The sequence below is a fragment of the Anarrhichthys ocellatus genome, unplaced genomic scaffold (assembly GCF_004355925.1).
Source record: "Anarrhichthys ocellatus isolate YVR2014 unplaced genomic scaffold, GSC_Weel_1.0 scaffold27, whole genome shotgun sequence".
Taxonomy (NCBI): Eukaryota; Metazoa; Chordata; class Actinopteri; order Perciformes; family Anarhichadidae; genus Anarrhichthys; species Anarrhichthys ocellatus.
The window spans coordinates 2,770,336-2,788,723 of NW_022280057.1; the positions used below are offsets into that span (position 1 = coordinate 2,770,336).

Sequence of the window (18,388 nt, forward strand, 5' to 3'; positions counted from 1 at the left end):
AAATTCATGAGATCCCTTTCTTTTGTTTGGCAACCTTATCAATACTTTGTATCAAATGCTTTTGGTGCTGCTCTAGTATCGATGTTTTTAAAGTAAGCTCAAGATATTTTATCTCAGAGCTCATCTTCTAAACCCCAACGATTGTATGCACTGCCACATTCTGCCCTTTTGTCCTCTGTTTCTAAAAATAGTAAATCTCTTCACAGAAAACACAATAGAGGGAATCAAACATCATTTTGTGCTCAGAGAAGCCTCTGTATTTGCAATGAGGGAAACTGATTTTCCGTTTGTTGTGTGAGGACGTGTATGAAGCCAAAAGGCAGCAACCTTAACGGTGAATTTCTCGGACTACAGTACGTCAGCGTTCCGTGGTGTATTCTGACCAAGCCGTGGTAATATTCCGTAATCATTGAACCCTGCCACACCCTTCCCCCCAGTAATCACAACTGATTAGACCTCCGCAGTTTGCCACTTGCCGACGCCATCTTTACTCTCGCACTCTCTGCCTAGCAACAAGCACAGGCGCCATTTTGGACAGGGTATACAGTATACGTCAATTTAATGTAAATACGCCTATTTCACCTTGGGATTCATTGAATTGCCATCTTGCCCCCCCTGCGTTTCTGTTATGCCATGCTTTGGTTGAGCCCCAGCTGTGTACCAGAGGGTGGGCTGCTTTGTCACACCAGGTCTTTGGTTTTATGCATCATCATAATCATGTATGACATCTTGCGTAACTTACGCTGTGCGGCTCCCATACTTTTCCAAGTGTGGTTTAAGCACTCGGTTCGGACTGGAGAGGCTGCGTCAGCGTTGACTCTGACTGACCACGTGTGATTTTAATTGGATCTCTGGCTTTTCACCCCCATCCTCCCCAGGTCAGACCAGCGGTGCTGTTGCTCCCCAACTTGCTTTCTTTTCATCCGCCCCTCTGTGCCCCCTCCCCTTTTTTTTGGCAGGTCCTCTTGTTCCTACGTCTCATCTATCTCTATCCCCGCAGCTCCTGGCTATCTTCACCCTCTATGGCTCCTTCATGATGGCCCCCTAATCTCTGCCAGTGTGGTTCCACGGTAAGTAGGTGTCCTCTGCCAGATTCTCCTCTAAACATGCATGGAACTTCACTCATATATCTGCCTTCCCCTCTCTATGGAAAATTGCAAACCCACATGGTAAACTGGATACAGCGGCACTGCTGCTTGAAAAGAAAATTCCACATTCTCTTTCCAGCTGGAGAATGGCAGCTACTGAGGGGTTTGGCATCAGTGATGCTCACAATGCACACTGAGGGCAACCGTTACAATGAAGAAAGATTGATTCTAAAGGAAAAGATTGAACATGTCAAGAGGATGAAACAGTGGAGTGAAGTGAATGTGTAGCTCATGTCACTTTTTTCTTCTCTGAGAACATTAGGAAGGTAATCTGTTTTATGTCTAAGCCCGTGTTAATTTGACAGCTTGACAATTAATAAGCTTTTAAAACACCCTCAGTAGCGAGGCTCTTATGTAAGACAATGCAATCATTATATGTTTAATGTGTTTACAAACCATAACATGGTGAGTATGAATGTAGCGTCCCGGCACTGTGCTCTTATGATTTAACCAGACTGATCGTCTTAGATTTTTTTTCTCATCTTCATCTTCATCTGCACTGCAGTTTTCTGATTTCAGCGGTGCCCAGCCCCCTGTGTAGTCCAGCCTGTACCCGGGCTTATTAAACTAGGCTCCTATTCACTCTCCCCAACGGTCGCTCCACTGTCAACTTAAGCCATTCGAACACTCAGCTCTCCGACTATTGTTGCAGAGTTCGCCAAAACTCAGCATCGCTGAGCAGCCAATATGCAGCGGGAGAGAGGGAAAGGCCCCGCCTCTCCTCATATCTAATGCATATGTGTCTTTTGATGCATTGCAATTTACCCCTGTGGATGGTTCTTAAAAAAGATGTCTTTTTTTTCATTTATTATCCATGCCTTGCATAACAGATATTTTGACATATTCTGATGAGCCAGTTTCTGAGATATCATGGAGGCTTTAATCGTCTCCTATGAGCCGGTAACCAAATGACTGACGATGATTATTTCATGCGAAGAACAAACAACAAACTGCGAGCAAAAGTTTTCAGCTATGGCCTTGGGTATTTGTTGTGGCCTGTCGCAATGCAAAAGGAAAATAAATAGTGTTTTAAAAGTCCACATCTTTCAAAATTCACAGACCCAAGGTTTTTTTTGAGTGTTAGAGTAGGTTGAGTGGGGTGAGCAGACCTTTGAAGATCTTTCAACTCCTGTAAGCTCCAGGCCTATGAGATGCAGTGCCATCCTTTTTAAGGGAATGACCATAACTTTGGTCCCCTTGCTTCTAATCCCTCCTTCAGACCCTCGTCGTCAGAGATCAACCAGGCTGAGCCTTAATGTCCTCCGCTCCCTGGCAAGGGCAGCTGGTGGCTTTCATGTATGTGAAGAGCCGGATGAATATGCTTCAATCTGCACGTTGAATCAGGAATTGATGCCTTTATCTTCTCTATCTGCTTGTTCTACAGCATATGATCTATGAGAAATGATCAGTTACATTTTCAGAGCCTCTGCTTAATGATTCACATTTTACTGAATGCATTTGAAGAGTTTGTTTGAAAATGTTATAAAGGCTTTGATCACGAAGCCTAAAGAGCACAATGCCTTAGATTTTACAAAAAAACAGTGCAAAGAGAGCCTAAGTGCCTGTTATCGTTGCTGTCTCTCACAACTATCACATTTCATTAGCAACAATTCAGTTCTGTTGTGAGATACCGCATTTGAATACTTTTTTGTATGTTTTCTCAAATCTCCGTCGTTTGAGGTTGAACTTAAAAAAGAGATCACATTGATCACGGTCCAGGGTGTTTCAAAGCAGCGAGTAATCGCGAGTGTTTAATTTTATCTGTTGCAGTATGCATTGCAAGGCGTCTGTGTAATCAAGCCTGTGAACTCGACATCTGAAGGAAGGATTCTGTTTCTGATCACATCCCTATTGAAGTCCATCCATTCACTGAACATGGATGTGTTGACGTGCTCAAGCTTGCACTCCTTGGTATGTAGTCGTCAAATGAACATGTACTCGACGTGATGCTGTATGTCGTTTTCAGCCGGTGTCTAGTGTCTGTAGCAGTCCTGGGGGCCCACGGGGGCCACATTTTAGAGAGCCGTGAGTGAGGACGCATGGCGATCTCACTGTTAACCTTCTGCGTTACAAGAGCACCCCAGGGCCTAACTCTACAATGATGGATGTAGGGTGGCGGGGGTTAAGGGGCCCCACACACACAACCCAGGAATTCCCCTTGGGCCTTTTCAATTACAGTTAGACCAAGCTCCGCACTGTGATGATATGTTGCTTTAAGGCTGTGACATTAATGGAGGGGACAAATGTGATTTGGTGTGGTGTTGACCCTAAAGTGCATGCGAGACACAGACAGAAGCACTCTCATGGCACAGAGGCAACAGGAAGAAATGCAAGGTAACCTATTGTTGCTTTATTTATTTACAATCATCAATAAAACCATCCAAACAGACCAAAGTGTCATTTAGGTCCCTCTGAAGTTAAAGAAGCATTGATGGGAATAGTTTATCATTAGCCACAGGATAAAAGGAGCACAAGGGGCATGAGAGATAGTAATTAGCCAGTGGCGATGCTTTGAGCAGCCCAGGTAACGGATTTAAGAGTGGCAAAGGGAAGGACTGTCCCTTCATCTTGTTCGTGATCAATGAGGCAGCCTAACCTTGTATTGGACATATGCTATGATGTGGTAATTTGATGTACAATGTGTAGGTGTGCGCGCGAGCACATTTAACATCAAAAACAGCTGCAGTGTTTTTGTCCCAGGATTAGTGCAATGTCAGTATCTCTGCTGACTTAAACCTCTGAAGTTTGCGCTCTTCCACAGATGACTTTCAAAAAGAACAAGGCGGAATGACTGCATCTATTTCTGTCCGCAGGGAATAATCCTGTGTTCCAGGTTTCTGAAAGAGGCAGTGGATCAAAAAACCATCACCTATGCAGAAGCAGAGTGTTTCGTATAGTTCCTTTATTAAAGTGGGATATGGCTGAGGTAATTGGTGCTTATCCTCAGCTCTACTCCTTTATCTACATTATCTCTGCTGTTGTGCCATCGTATTCTTTCAGTTATGCAATTGACATAATTATGCAATCCACATGCGTAACTGGGGTGTGTCTTAGAAATGTTTATCTGCAACAAAAAGAACATTTTCGGTGGGAAATGAAACTCCTTTCAGTTTGACAAATACAATATTCCCACCCTGCTTTGACAGATATCAGGTCGGCGCCCAAACAAGGTCTGATTTCTGAGACAAAATTGTGTTTGAAAGAGAAGAAAGAGTGACAGTGACATTCTTGTTAGAATTATAACAATATCTGAAACTTTTAGAGCACCAGCATAACAAGCAGTAAAAACTATGCATGTACTGTGTTTGACTTATATTATTACCACTTGATCCAACACATCATTAACTATGTTGTGTACATTAACTTAATTCAGAACCACATCTGACGGGCCATGAATAACGCCAAGGAGCCTTGGAGGAAAAAAAAAAAGCCACTCCCTCTCTCCAGCTTTTTACCGTGCAGCTGTAGTGTAAGTACCAAGCTTTTCTCTGCATGTGTTTTGAAATGTACATCTACTTCCTTTTATCAACAGAAGAAAAGCAAAGCTACCAGCCAGTAACGTAAACAGAGTAAACGGATCAAGAACCAGCGTGGGCTGTTGGTAATACACACATGTGAATAAGATGCCAGAGGCAACATGAAGTCACTGACATAATTATCTAAACACGCTTTATTATTCATCTCCAGAATAAAACAGGATTTACTGTTGTCCCATGTTGTAAATCCAACACCCAGGATGCTTATAGATGATCCCATTTCTCATCTTTCATATCATATATCATGTATCATATACTGTATATTGATGATAATTGATGGAGTTTCTTTTCCTATTTGTTCAGTTTAATGTGCGGACAGCCTGAGCAAAGATGGAGGCTAATAAATGTCTCTTATTGTGAGAAAGCCAGATGTTGGGGGTGGAGTAGTGTGTGTATGTGTGTGTCCTCCAAAGTAAAACCTAGGCCGCACAGGCGTGGAGCTGAAGTCCCCCTGTATTCTAGCTCACAGATCACACCAGTTATGAAAGACTGCTCTTTGATCATTTCCATTTCGAAAATAATTTTCCTTTGAACATTTCAAGTCACTTGTGCTTTTATTTATAAAGCCTATTTAGACAATCAAGGGGTTGAAAATAATTAGGCTCGCATGCACATGAGTGTGGACATGTATTCCCTTTCAATCAGTTAAAACCAGCTCTGTTAATTAAAGTTCTGAGCTGTTACTCAGCCCAAATCATTTTCTTATTAGCTCGTGCATTCCTCAGATCTGTTGTCAGCTGAGCATATTTTCTTCTGGTTGCTCCATTCTTTTTTCTCTCACAGAAATCCCACTGACCCATATAGTTGATCTCATTTTTTTAAGCGTGTAATATAGATTCCGAGTTAAGAGAACGGAGTTATCTATTATTAGTCCCATTTGAGTTGCACAGCCTCCTTCTAGGTGCTGCTGTGTGTTGCTGAATTCCCTGAGTGAAGGCATTACCATCTCATTTGGGTAAGGGTGAGATTACCTCATGCAACCGAGCTGTTTCATCACAGGACATGCAGGGGAGGCTGAGCTGTCGCTGCTGACTGTTTATACAGGCCGCTGAAGGTAGAAACACTGCAGATACATTTCACAAATATCACACATGACAACTTGTGATGCCACCTTACTGATGTTCCCCTTGAAAGGTCTCTCACTAACAACAACTTCCTATTGATCCTCAGCACCATTTTAACAACCTCCTCACACCCTCTCACACATGCACACCTGAGTGGGTATGGATTGAAAAATGTTAGCAGTTAGCAGCTAACTTTGCCAACACGTGCTTTAGTGAGGTTGTCGGAACAGGCCCCAGTCGCTGTGGGCTCGGCCCTGCGCAGGGAGAGAGTGGTGCAAATCATAGCTGTAAATAACGGCTCACTGCTGAATTCATTTGCAATACTTACATTTCTGCGCTGATTAGAAGGCCGTGGCACGTGATGAGCTATCAAAACAAGAAATAAACTACTCTGATTAAAATTCTGCTTTTAATTGGATAGATGAAAGAAGCAATTAGTTGCAGTTGAGTTAAGTTATTTCTTTTTTTTCAAAGTCAGCTCATCCTCATTTATTAGGGAATATGAAAAACATATAAAAGTATTTTAACCATTATAGTTTCTGTCTTAAATGTAAGGCTATATTGGCTACTTTAGCCGGAACACCTGCACAATCTACTGCAATTCAAGTAAACAGCTGTGCTATAATATCTTTACCTTTATGTTCAGGTTTTGTTGACATCGTCGCGAATTTGTAAATTAAATGACATGTTTAATACTAAGGTCATAGTTAACGGTGGTGTTGCACATTTTATATATATATATATATATATATATATAGTTGATCACAAGTATAACTTCTGCTCTGATGACATATTTTATATTATTGCAACTGTGTTTTACTATAGTCATTCATTCATTATCTATTCATACAGACCCTTATTAAATGTTTATATACTGCCTATGGATATTACATTGTGGAGCTTAAAGCTTTACCGATGCAATGCTCTCTGGTCATATTCGAGACTGGACTTTGTGGTGCAGTTTAATTATATTGCATTTCACTGAGACGTCTTCCTAATAGTTGTGCCCTTTTTAATATCAATGTGATGGTTCGAAATACGAGGAACACCTCCCAGTATAACGCAGCGTCACACATCAGCACCACATAGCCTCTGAACAAGTAAACACTATAACCGTCATGAAGTCAGCAGGCCTGTTGTATTAGACTGAGTTTGAGTTGTGTGTACCTAATAAAGTGACCCCTGAGTGTATATGCTTTATGCGTTAGTCCTTTGAAATAACAAAAACTACAGGCGTAGTGAATCCTGGCTTGTGGACGGTAAAACACTTGTATTCCCACTTGTTGGCCTCCATCCTGCTCAGTCAATATATGTTACATCTATACTGTTTATTCTGTACATTTGTAGCTGAGAGGGACTTTTGTCCAGTTTCAAACGGGTGGTGTGGTGGCTGCTGAGGGTCGGGGGAGCAGGACTGCTTTGCCGTGTGAAAGGATATGTTTCCTGTTGTGGAAAAAGGGACCAGTAGTGACCAGTAGTGTCGTTCTGCTATTGCACCAACCTTACTCATCGATCAGAAATCAAAGCTTGGACAGTTGCTAACATTAAAGGGCTGCTGGTGGCGTGTCCTGTGCCAAGAGGCCTCTTTATGCTGAGCATATAAATATACTGTAGGTCACAAGGAGGCTCATCACTGATCATGAAGGGAAAAATAGATCCTGAGCCACACCAGGCATGCTTCCAGTCCATATAAGTACTGAAATATACAGTCATCAAAGACAGTGTGGACCACTGAAATGATTGAAATATACAGTCATCAAAGACAGTGTGGACCACTGAAATGATTGAAGTGTTTTGGCACTTTTTTTTTTTTTTTAAATCAACCAGGAATATGCAGTTGAAGAACTGTTCAAGAACAAGACAGAGAGATTCAGCAATAAATAAAAGAATACGTTTTTCTTTAAATTGTTAAGGGTCCTTATATAAATATATCATCTGTTCGAGAAGTAGAGCTTTACTTATTGTTGCTAGACTGTTTGCATGTTGCCCGAAGGACTGCAGACATCTTTGTATTCCAGGCTGATTTGGGGATTCAGCTTCATAAATACACCTCACATTAAAAAACAACAAACGTCTAATCAAAGTAACCATGATGTCACAGCTGCCAGTTGCAGGCTATGTCAAAAAAATAAAAAAATAACTTTTCATCCTGATTCAGGCAATATGTCTGTTTATCTGAGCAACCAGCAGAACTTCAGCTGAGCCGCTTTTGCATTGAAATTGTGTCTTTGAAATCTGAAGGTAGTCTGGTTAACGATCAAGCTAACCGCTGTAACTCTCTTTGATCTTCTGCTTTAACCACACAGTAGTAATCACATTAATGTCTATGTAACAAATAGAGTTGAGTGATTAATACAATGGTTTTTAAATACATTTTAGTCAATTTTGGACTAACTTAAAGAATTACATGTAAAACGTGTAAATGTCTGTAAAGTAAATTTAAAGCGTGCATAGCATGTTTATCTGATTTTTTTTTTTTTTTTAATGTAAGGACTCCTATCTACGTGACTGGCCTTGCTGCTTATGAGAATCCAACAAGCACAATCCATTCATCGTCTTGTACAATATATGCACCAGAAAACACACTGCATACTGCCGTGCATTCACATCATACATCACCGGTGACTAGCTCTGTTTTGCAAGGGGCGCGGCGTCTCTCAAAATTGAGATGGAGCCACATAACAAATCCCCAGTTTGACAAAATATGTGCAACATAACATGCATGTTTCATGATGTCAGTGACAAGACATTCTAAGTTGGTACCATGTCCCGAGCAGTGCAGTTTATGCCTTTACCAGCATTTAGAGTAACTTAATTCTCATGCAGAGACTGTGATTTAGCCTTTTTTGTGTGTACCAGGACATGTTTATGGGCTAATAGGCCTTTGTTAGTCATACTCTATTTATTTAATACAATTGTAGTGGGAACAGAAGGAATAATAAACAGGCTGACTAAACATACGATTCTTCTTTTGGGCTGAGAAAACCCTGTGTAAGGACACAAAAGGGGGACGTTTCCACTGCGGAAAGTAAATTCTTTTGAAGTGGAACTAATCATCTGAGGGATGGTTCTCGTTGTCCTAACAACGCAGCTGAATTGGAATGAGCCTTCTTTTTTGTGGAAGATATGTTTTCTTTTTTTCATTCAGAACTGATGATGATAGTAGTTTCACGCCCTGTCCACCCACATTGTCCGTCCAAACTTCTTTGCAGATAAGTCTTCACTTGGAGACGCCGAACACACGGCGGGTGACTCTTGGACTGTGACGTCAGCGCCGCTCCTCTGTCTTCCAGTCTTTACGCTTTTTAATGCCGTTAGAATGAAAAGGGAATCTCACTGCAAATCCTCTCCAATAACAGTTCTTTCTTAGTGTGAAAAGATCAAGACTTTTAAACTACTCCTATATCATTATGGACCAGTCACTCTCAAGATAATACTGCTCTAAGGTTTCAACTGTTGGTTGCTTTTTTTTAACAAAATTAGGAGTTAAATGTGTGCAGTGTATGTGTGTGCTAATTGAAAAGTATGGCTGTATTTAGATACATTTTTCATCCTAGAAGACTCTAAAAGGTTTTCTTAGTGTAGAAGTGGGTTTGGATAGAAGGCAAATAGTCTAATATTATGCAAATAGTGGCTTTAATGCTTTTGTTTCTTTTTCATATTAGAATATATTGCATGCTGCAGTTAAAGCTACTATTAACGGTCCACACGGATGTTTGTGCTTCACTTACACGTATCTAGTGAAAATATCACTTAGCTCTTGTGCAGCTACAAAAACTGCAAAAATCTGCAACTTCAAGTTGTAAGAATTACTTATTCTTACAAATCAGGATCTTAAATTATTATTGTGTAGTTTTTTATTTTCCTGACATTAATGGACAGAACATGGTTGAAGGTGTAAATAACTTTTTTTTTTAAATCTGTCTAACATATTCAAGACTAATACAAAATGACTTAAAAGAAAATTAAATTAAGGACCTGTTCACATATGCATGCTCTGTACTCTGAGTGTGAACCAAATTATACGGGTCTAAATATAGTCTATGGAGAGCCGTTCGATGTGAGGGCTTAGCTGTTCATTTATAATAGATTAAGTGAACTATTCCTTCCCTACAAGTCCATATAGTTCCCTTGGGTTGTAAAAGGTTGCAGCAAAGTGAATGCAGGAGACTGACTGCAATGTTCTTAAAGACGGTGCATGTCATTTACAAACCTAGTAAGCAATTATTGGCTGGAATGATGAGGTCTCTGATTCACAGCGACAACTCCTTTGTCTAGAGCTGAAGGGATGTGACTGTGGGCTCCAGCTTGAGTCCAGGGTCTCCTCGTGCACCCTCGGGGAATTGAAAAAGGTAACTTTGGCCGTCTGACCTCAGACTGAGAGAATTCCAATCTCTTACCGTTACTAAATCTTTATCTTCACACAGGCTGTATAGCTTCGCCTCTCTTGAGTTATAAACTGTCGGCCTTTCTGCTAGTCCTATAGTCATCCAGCCGTTTTATTGTCTCAGTGGGGGTACAGAGTTCAGGCAGCAGTCATCCCCAAAACAGAGGTGAACTGTTTAGGGACGCGTCTTGGCTACTGTGCTAACTTATCATTCAGAGCTGTCAAGGCTTTGAAGCAGCACAAAACAAACACAGGGTGGATTCTTCATTGTAAACGAGTTGTAGATTTTACTGCACAGACAGTTGGTCACACCAATAAACAAAAGCTCTTGTTGAAAGTTTAAAATATTCGCCTCTTTATCTCAAATAAACCAATACTCATTCACGGCCTGAAGATCATCGGAATGGAAGCATCAATTATCAATCAAATCTAAATGAACCACAAATTGAGATTTAACCATCATCGGATCAGGCCCCAAGACTTACTATTCATGGCTCTGCTCAAAGCGTTCCTACGTCTCTGCTCAAAGCGTTCCTACGTGTTTTCATGCTTATTATATATTAAAACTTCTGATGGCTGCATATGTCTACATTATTCATAAAGTATCTCATAGATGATTTATTAATTGCAGCATTGCACTTTGCAGAGAAGGGCACCCAAAGGACAATAGGTTTCAGATTGATATTGGTTTTTTTTAATCAAACTATTTTGAGTAGCGGCCTGTTGGCAGTGAAGTCTTGGATGTAGCCAGAGATTTGGCAAACAAATTAGAACCACTACGAATCTGTGTTGGTAACAAGTGAAGTATTTGTATTACTGAGAGGCAGGTGGCAGCCAAATGAACACAGTCAAAAACTAATTCAATTCGTACAGACTTGTTCTCAGCAGTCATAAATCTACAGGACTTTGAGTTAATGCAGCAGCTTTTCACACACCAATTAAAGTGCATTTAGACGGCTGATGCAGGTTTTGGCGGCAGAGTGTTCTCGCAGGGGGTGGAGGAGACGACTCTCTTCCTCAGCTGAAGACAATAACAGCAGGATTAGTTCGCCTTGACTTTTTCCTCTAATGGTGAAACAAATGGATGTTGAATCACTGTCTGTCTGCTTGTTCGTACACCGCCCTTTTTTCTCAACTGAAGCTTCGTGAACACACGCTATTACTGACTGGAGCAGGTTAAGGCAGGACATATAGCAAATAAGCTCGTGGCGCACTTGTATGTAGGCCATTTTGAGTGGTTAGAGGATCCAAACTTAGAATCCTCAAATAACCTAATTTCTCCTTTCCAGTTATAGAAACTGCCTCTTTTAAAGCCATTGAAAGCACTGTACTCTAAACATGGAGGAAGAGGCTGATGTTCTAGGTATGCAAAAAGGTTAGCGATGCCTAGGACGATGTTTTCTTCACAGAGCGATTAAACAGTTGTGTTGTATTATCTTCATATCTTCCAAGTATCCCTTGGCTTGCTTTGTCATTTCTGCATGCCATGCGGTAGCTGGTTGCCATTGTCATCATGGCAGACTGTGAGCCGGAGAGAGGACGCGAGCGCTGTGCCAGTTGGCTCAAGTAGTGAAAACACAAGGCCGACACAGCACAATTCTAATCTTTAGCGTTCCAGACACGAAGGTCACTTTTGTGGCAATGGTAGTTTTCATGTGTGCCGTTAGTCACAAGACAGATTCCATATCCGATGTGTCTACAAATCTACCTACAGACCATAAGTCTCACTGCTTTGAGTATTTAACAGAGTTATGTACAAGATTTTGCCCATGTGCACTATTAAAATGAGGATTTTGATCTTGAAATTAAGAGGAAATAGACTGAGGTGAAGTTATTCAGACAAGGTTATGTAATATTTGGTGGACAAGTCTATTATGAGGATGTAAGCTACCATCAGAAATGGTAAATATGGATGTATTACTTGTAATATTTCTCCTGCATTTTCCCAGAATGATGTAACATAATATACAGATTTTTACAACGTACTATTCCCTTATTCAGTTACAAACAAATGCTTTCTGTATTTGCTGTGCTGCATTCACTGCAGCTTACAGCAAATTAATTATAAAAACAACGTGTGTACCTGAAGTTATTGTATAGCTTTATCAGTTTTCATGCGTCTCTCCAGCCTGTGGAGGTATCCTCCTGGTGGTGCTTTGCTTGGTAGACAATAGTCCTGCAAATATCAGGGGCCAAGTCATTATCTTCTGCTCAGCAGGTGTAGACATTATTGGAGTGTAGAACTAATGATATGTAATGAGCTCTCTGTGACACATGTCTAGCCACCCTTACTATCATGGGGCCCATTAATACATAACAGCATCATAATTAGCTTCGTTGGGAAGCTTATAAATACATCAAACTACATTTAAGTTGTGTGCTCAGTTTCACATGCTGTGTGTTCCTGCGCTGCGCCAAAAGGTGCATTAATCTTGCTTTTACTGTTTGGTGTATTTAGTTTGTGCATCAACATGATGCTTACATACTGTCAAAGCACCGATACTACGCACAGTGTTCACACCGGTGCCCTTTCTAAGAGTGTACATTTGTAAATATTTGTGACGACTTTTCTTTTTTAAACAAACATCAAGAACTGTATTCCTTGTCTAACAGAGGGATCAGTCATTCGGCTATTTGTTAGTGTTTTCAGTGAACTCGGTAAATTGAAAGCCGAGGACACAAATACATGGCTGTCTTAAAAATTTATATTGGAAATGGTTTTGATGTTGTACCCCACTGCAAAACACTTTCAGCCTTGTGCAGGTCTCCTAGCAACAGCAAACAAAGGCAGGGCCCATCTCAAGTTTCCCGTGGAGCGGCCAGTCCGGCGTGCCTTTGATCTTGACTGGGAAAATAGCTGAGTGGGCACTACTCGCATTTGTCTTTCATTTACTCCCGCCCCCCCCCCCCCCCCCACTCACCCTCCTCCCAAAATGTTCCCTGAAACAGCCAAATCTTCATCTGTCCCCAGCAACCAACACCCCTCCTGGATAATCAACCATAGCAGGGCAAGTCATTGAAGCACTACAAAGTTTAGTCCAAATTGGAAGTTTTCATTTTGCAGCGTATAGCTGCTACCTTTAGAAAGGCTGTCATGTGTGGTTCTTCCGTGCAGGGAAGAGTGTGTGTAAATCAAGATGGTATTTTATCCTTTGTTTCCATTGTCTCAATGTGGCTTCACTGCAGCGGTTAGCAACCTGTATCCCAGCACTTTGAAATAACAGCCTTAATAAACACATGAAGTGCTTTGAACCACTTTGCAAGTGTTTCTCACCTCTACTGATCTTGGACCAAAACTGAAAGTACTACTTTTATTCCATAAAAGTCCCAGTGCCATCAGAAAACTGGGCACACAGTGCAGCCGATGTGTATTTTGAAAGTCATGGTTTTATTTTGGATTCTACGTTTAAAAAGTAGGCTGCACAAGAAAGGGGAATATTTTGAGCCTGTTTTCCTGTGTGTTTCATAATGCTTTTTAAGTCCCAGGAATCAAAATATAAATAATTCCTGCATTCAATACATAAACACGACCAAGGAGAGAGCGAGGGCGATGTACTGTATCTCAGGGCTATTAAATGTTATCTTACTCCAGCGCTCCGCTCTGCTTTTATCAAAAACAGCTCAGGAGATTTAACAAATTGAAGTGTTTCACACTGTTTTGGTGTAATTTACTGTAATTGATGTTTCTATCTAGTGCCGAAGCCTTCTAAAGCAATTGCTTGTGTTTGTAGGAAGACATGCAGCCCAGTGGGGTGTATTGACTCAGGCTGTTGACTAATACTACTCTGTTGGCATGTTTTAATGCTCTCCCATTGTTTGACTAATAGACTCCTCTGTAACGCTAAAAGCACACCTTGCAAACTGCCTCGGATGGGGATCGGAGTATGTTTTAGTTTTTTTATACTGCTGTAGCTTTGAAATGGAAATAAACAAGTCTTCTTTTGGTGTGAATGGGTCATCACGGGTTGTTTCACCGGGTTCTGTAGCCTACTTATGATCGGGCCTTAAGGCACATCTTAAACCGCTCAATGAATTATGTCCCCATGATTGTAGTATTTATAAGAAGAATATATATTGTTACTCAATGACGTGTAGCATCAGACCTGGTTCTTTTGTTAATGACCCAACATGTACTGCTGGGTGTAGCCTGGTGTGTTTCAGCACAAGTTGATTCAATATTCACATCCTTTACTGTAAAACTAGTCGTGTAACAATACTCTCATTTCATACTCCACAACAAGTCCAAAAGGTATTATCAGCGTGATGTACTTAAATATATAACTTATGTAATAGTAGAAAATCCTCAAGTAAAGTCCAAGTGCCTGTAAAAAGTGCAGTATTTGAGTAAATGTGCTCAGTATCCTTCCACCGCCTCATATTCAATATCCTGTATCATGAGATTCATATGAGACTATTAACAGGTAGATAAACAGAAACTGGGCAGTTAAAGTTATTTTATCTGGTGAAATATTTCTGTAATGAAAGGTCAGATGCGTTTGAAAGCTCAGGGAGCAGCTAGTAAGTGGCCCTTGAGAAGAGTTAATCTAGTAAAACATTTGATTCCAAGGTCAAGAATGAACTTGCACACTTTATATGTTAATGATAAACACATTATATACTCTCTCAGAGCTATTTTGGCTTTGTTATACACTAGCTGATAGCTTTTTATTTTTGCAAAATGCTGCAATGTAACATTCATCACATTTCTGCAAAGATGCACACATTGCAATTAGTCAAAAATACTGCAAAATATTTGACATAACCATGTTTTGTTGACTGTAGTCTGTGAGTGCTATTTGTGTGTTTTTCCGCAGCCTTTAGAGAGAAGTCGGCTCATATTTCATCTGTTATACAGATGCTTGTTTGTAAGGAACACTCTTCCTGGCTGGATCCTATTTTGGTTTGTCAAAGCAAAGCTGCAGAACAGCAGGTTTTTCACATTCCTTCATTATCCTTTTATGGAATAAGGTTTGGGTTGTTGCATGCAAAAGAAACATCTGTCCCACCGCTGCCTTCAACTGCCTGCATGCTCCCCTGCATGCTCTTTACACACCGACAAGTCTTTCGTTCGTTACCTTGCAATATACTATGTAGTTGCGTTGCTCAGCACCAGACCTGAGGCACAAAGCTACACTGTAACTAGCATGCCACAGGATGATAAACAAAAGGGTGTGATCTACTACAGAGAAACTGAAGTGCTCCGATAAGCGGACCCGAACCTTTCAAGCGGTCTTGTGACCTGGAAAGGCCAAGAAAAGGGTTGCTTTTACCTTCTTCTTGTGGGAAGAAACAAAGAAACGGCTGAAGCTGATTTTTCTTCTCTCTGTCTCGCAACCCATCGGAACCCTTTTTAGCATATTTATTTTTAGCATATTTCTGATTCAGAATCCTGCGCAGAAAAGATTGTTGTTGCATCAAGTATCATCACATTTACCCTTGACAAAAAATAAAGCATGTCTTCATGCTTGTCTGCACCAAACCCCACTCAGAGTTATACCCTCTAATAGAGCTGCATGTGCCATCTGACTCTGACTGTGTTGGGGTGCAGAATGTATTAATATCCTCCTGAGCCCCAAGCATGCGCATTTACTTTCACCTTAATTCATCCGTTTATATGCTTACCAAATATAGGTGTCCTAAAAGGTACTTTATACTGGAACCATTTTAATATTTAATCTTATATAAGAAGAGGGTGAGGCTCTGAATGTTCAATCACATCAATTCTGCCAATATTCCCATTTGCTGTTTGATTTTGTTTAAAGGCAGAATTTGCCTTCTAAGAGGACGTTGGTGTTGCCTGAGCTTAGAACTGCCTTCTCTTACTCGTTTTTAATATACAAACCCCTTTTATGAAACTAGAACTGGTTAATGACACTGTAAGTTGAGTTGTGGTGGTGTATCTAAGTAATACAAATATTACTTTAAAGAAACTGTGTCCAGGACATCCACTGTATCAGATGGTTCATAGTCTGTTAAGTGTGCTCCGTAACATTTCCGTTTGTGAGTTACAGTGCTTCATAATAACGTTCGTATAAATAATGTAGGTCAATAATTGCATAAGGACACTGTTAAAGGTCATGTTATCTGCATATAAGTTACATTTTCTAAACAATTCTAGCCACCTGTAGCTGCACTGAGGACAATACATATGCAATCAATACAGAACAGCACTCCTAGCAGTGAGAAAACACAGAATCTTTGATTTTACAACAACCATTTAATACACCCACACACTATCTTTTGAATTTTTATTGCCACCAGATTTCTTTTGTTTGGCTTTAAGTGTCGTGAACAAGTTGTTGTTCTAGCATAAGACACTTATTGAGCTCCAGTATGAGATCCAGAGTATGAACAGGGAGTTACTGATTCAAATATCATCCTTAGATTGTGGTATTAGTTATGTAGCCATGCAATGTAATTTAATTTGCCTTTTTCCATAAACAATATCCTTGTTACTGTGTAACAGACCTCAATGGACTTAGTTTATATTGAATAAATAGCTTTGCTAGATACCTAAAGAGGGTTTTCTTTTTGTAATATGGGCGAACTGACCCTTTAACTCAAAAGCCACTCGCTGCACTATTACTTATTGGATTCTGTCCTGGTCCCTCCTGGGTCGAATTAGGGACCATATTGAATCTGAGTACCTTAATGTTTCTGCTCATTTTTCATATTATTTGTCCCGGTCACGCTACCACCAGACTGCAAAAGAGCACTGAGTATTATTTCCATCTGTGAAAGAGGATGTTTCAGTGTGGAGGTGTTTAAGAAGAATTTTGCTCATTCGACTGGTGCAAACCCACCCACACTTTTTACAATATATCATCATATGAGTGTGGACCATTGTAGTGGCAGCTGCAGTTAAGTTTTGCAGGTCATGTTTAGTCTTTAACATGGTTTGTGGTTGAAGCCTAAGCACACTCAGACATGCTAAAGTCATGCCTCATCAATCAGCATTGTTTTTAAATGTTAACACCAACTCTCCGAGGATTTAGTATGCTGTTTATCAATGCCGTTTTCTGAATTTTTGAGTTTTCTGGAATGTCGGCTTCATCTACACAGAAACAGGAGTACTACAGATTTTCACACATCACTGAGGTCTGCTGTAACTTTAACCTAAGAATATATTTTTTTCACCCCTAGGGCACTGCGTTTGAATTCCTCATCGGTTTCAAAAAGTGTCCACTGGAATCTCTCGGCGTATGAAGAATGAGCAAAGCTCGCATGGCTATTTAGAGTGATGCAAAGACATGTTACACCATCTCAATCTGTGTCAGCCTATATGCTATGTACACTTGGAAGACGTCAGTGTCTGTTTGTGCCATATAGAATTATCACCTCTTAACTATATGACATTTCTGGAGAGGAAAAAACAATCATGGCACAGACGGAGTGGGGGTGGGGTGGCATTTGTCAGTGCTCTCATTGGGGTTCAAAAGTAGAATGTAAAATGTCTGTCTTTGTCTCATCCAACACATTTTATTTTTGTAACTGAGAAATCTGTTCAGGGACCCCAACATTTTTTCCAACTGTCAGGGTGTCATTTGTCAGAAAAAAAGTGAAACTGAATTCCCACCCCCAGTCCTTCTGTATGTTGTGAGGTTATAGCTGTTTCAAACTTGTAAGGTGGGGGGGGCTGTAAGGGAAGCACATACATGGACATTGCAACTTGTCACCTCAAACACACACACACACATTTCACGGTCATTTTGCCCTGCGGAACGTACTTTGCCCGATCTCCTGACTTCCTCTTTGACATTTTCATGGCCTATAGCCTCATCCTCCATCAGAGAGCGATGACTTTTAAGGAGACAAAGCCGTCGGACTGGAGAGTATTGTCCCTCATGATTGAGATGTTAACCTTCAGGGCAGCCCCGTGCTCTTTAGTGTCTAATTTTCTCTCCCCTCTTCTTGTTCTCCTCCTCCTTCTGCTTCTTCCTCCTTTTTTTCACCCGTGGTTTCTCTCTGCCAGTCGCCTGCACAGCGAGGCCGTCAAGCCATTAATGAGTCCCAGCACTGATAATGAAGCCACAGAGGTGGTCTGAGCCAGTGTGGCACATGAGCTGGAGCACAGGAGGAAGGTAGATTAGGATAATTACCTGGCCACGGGGGAGCGATGAGAAAGATGTCACATTACCTGCAGGCATCGATCGACAAAGGAGCAAGTGCAATATAATGAGGTGCGGACACCCTTTGCTCAGAAAAGAAAAAAATAGAAAATGTATTCCTAATGATCAAAATTCTGCATTTTTG

General features: G+C 40.8%; 1 long non-coding RNA gene across 12 annotated transcripts in view; it reads left to right on the top strand.

Annotated features, from left to right (window-relative positions):
* LOC116391879 (uncharacterized) overlaps positions 1-18,388 on the top strand; it is an 81,347-nt gene that overhangs the window by 58,606 nt on the left and 4,353 nt on the right. For 5 of the 12 annotated variants that reach the window (XR_004213285.1, XR_004213289.1, XR_004213287.1 and 2 more), the window contains 2 exons: positions 960-4,617; positions 18,108-18,315. This is a non-coding gene — a long non-coding RNA (uncharacterized LOC116391879). The remainder of the gene's footprint in view (positions 1-959; positions 4,618-18,107; positions 18,316-18,388) is intronic. The other 7 variants (XR_004213288.1, XR_004213294.1, XR_004213292.1 and 4 more) reach the window with 6 other exon arrangements.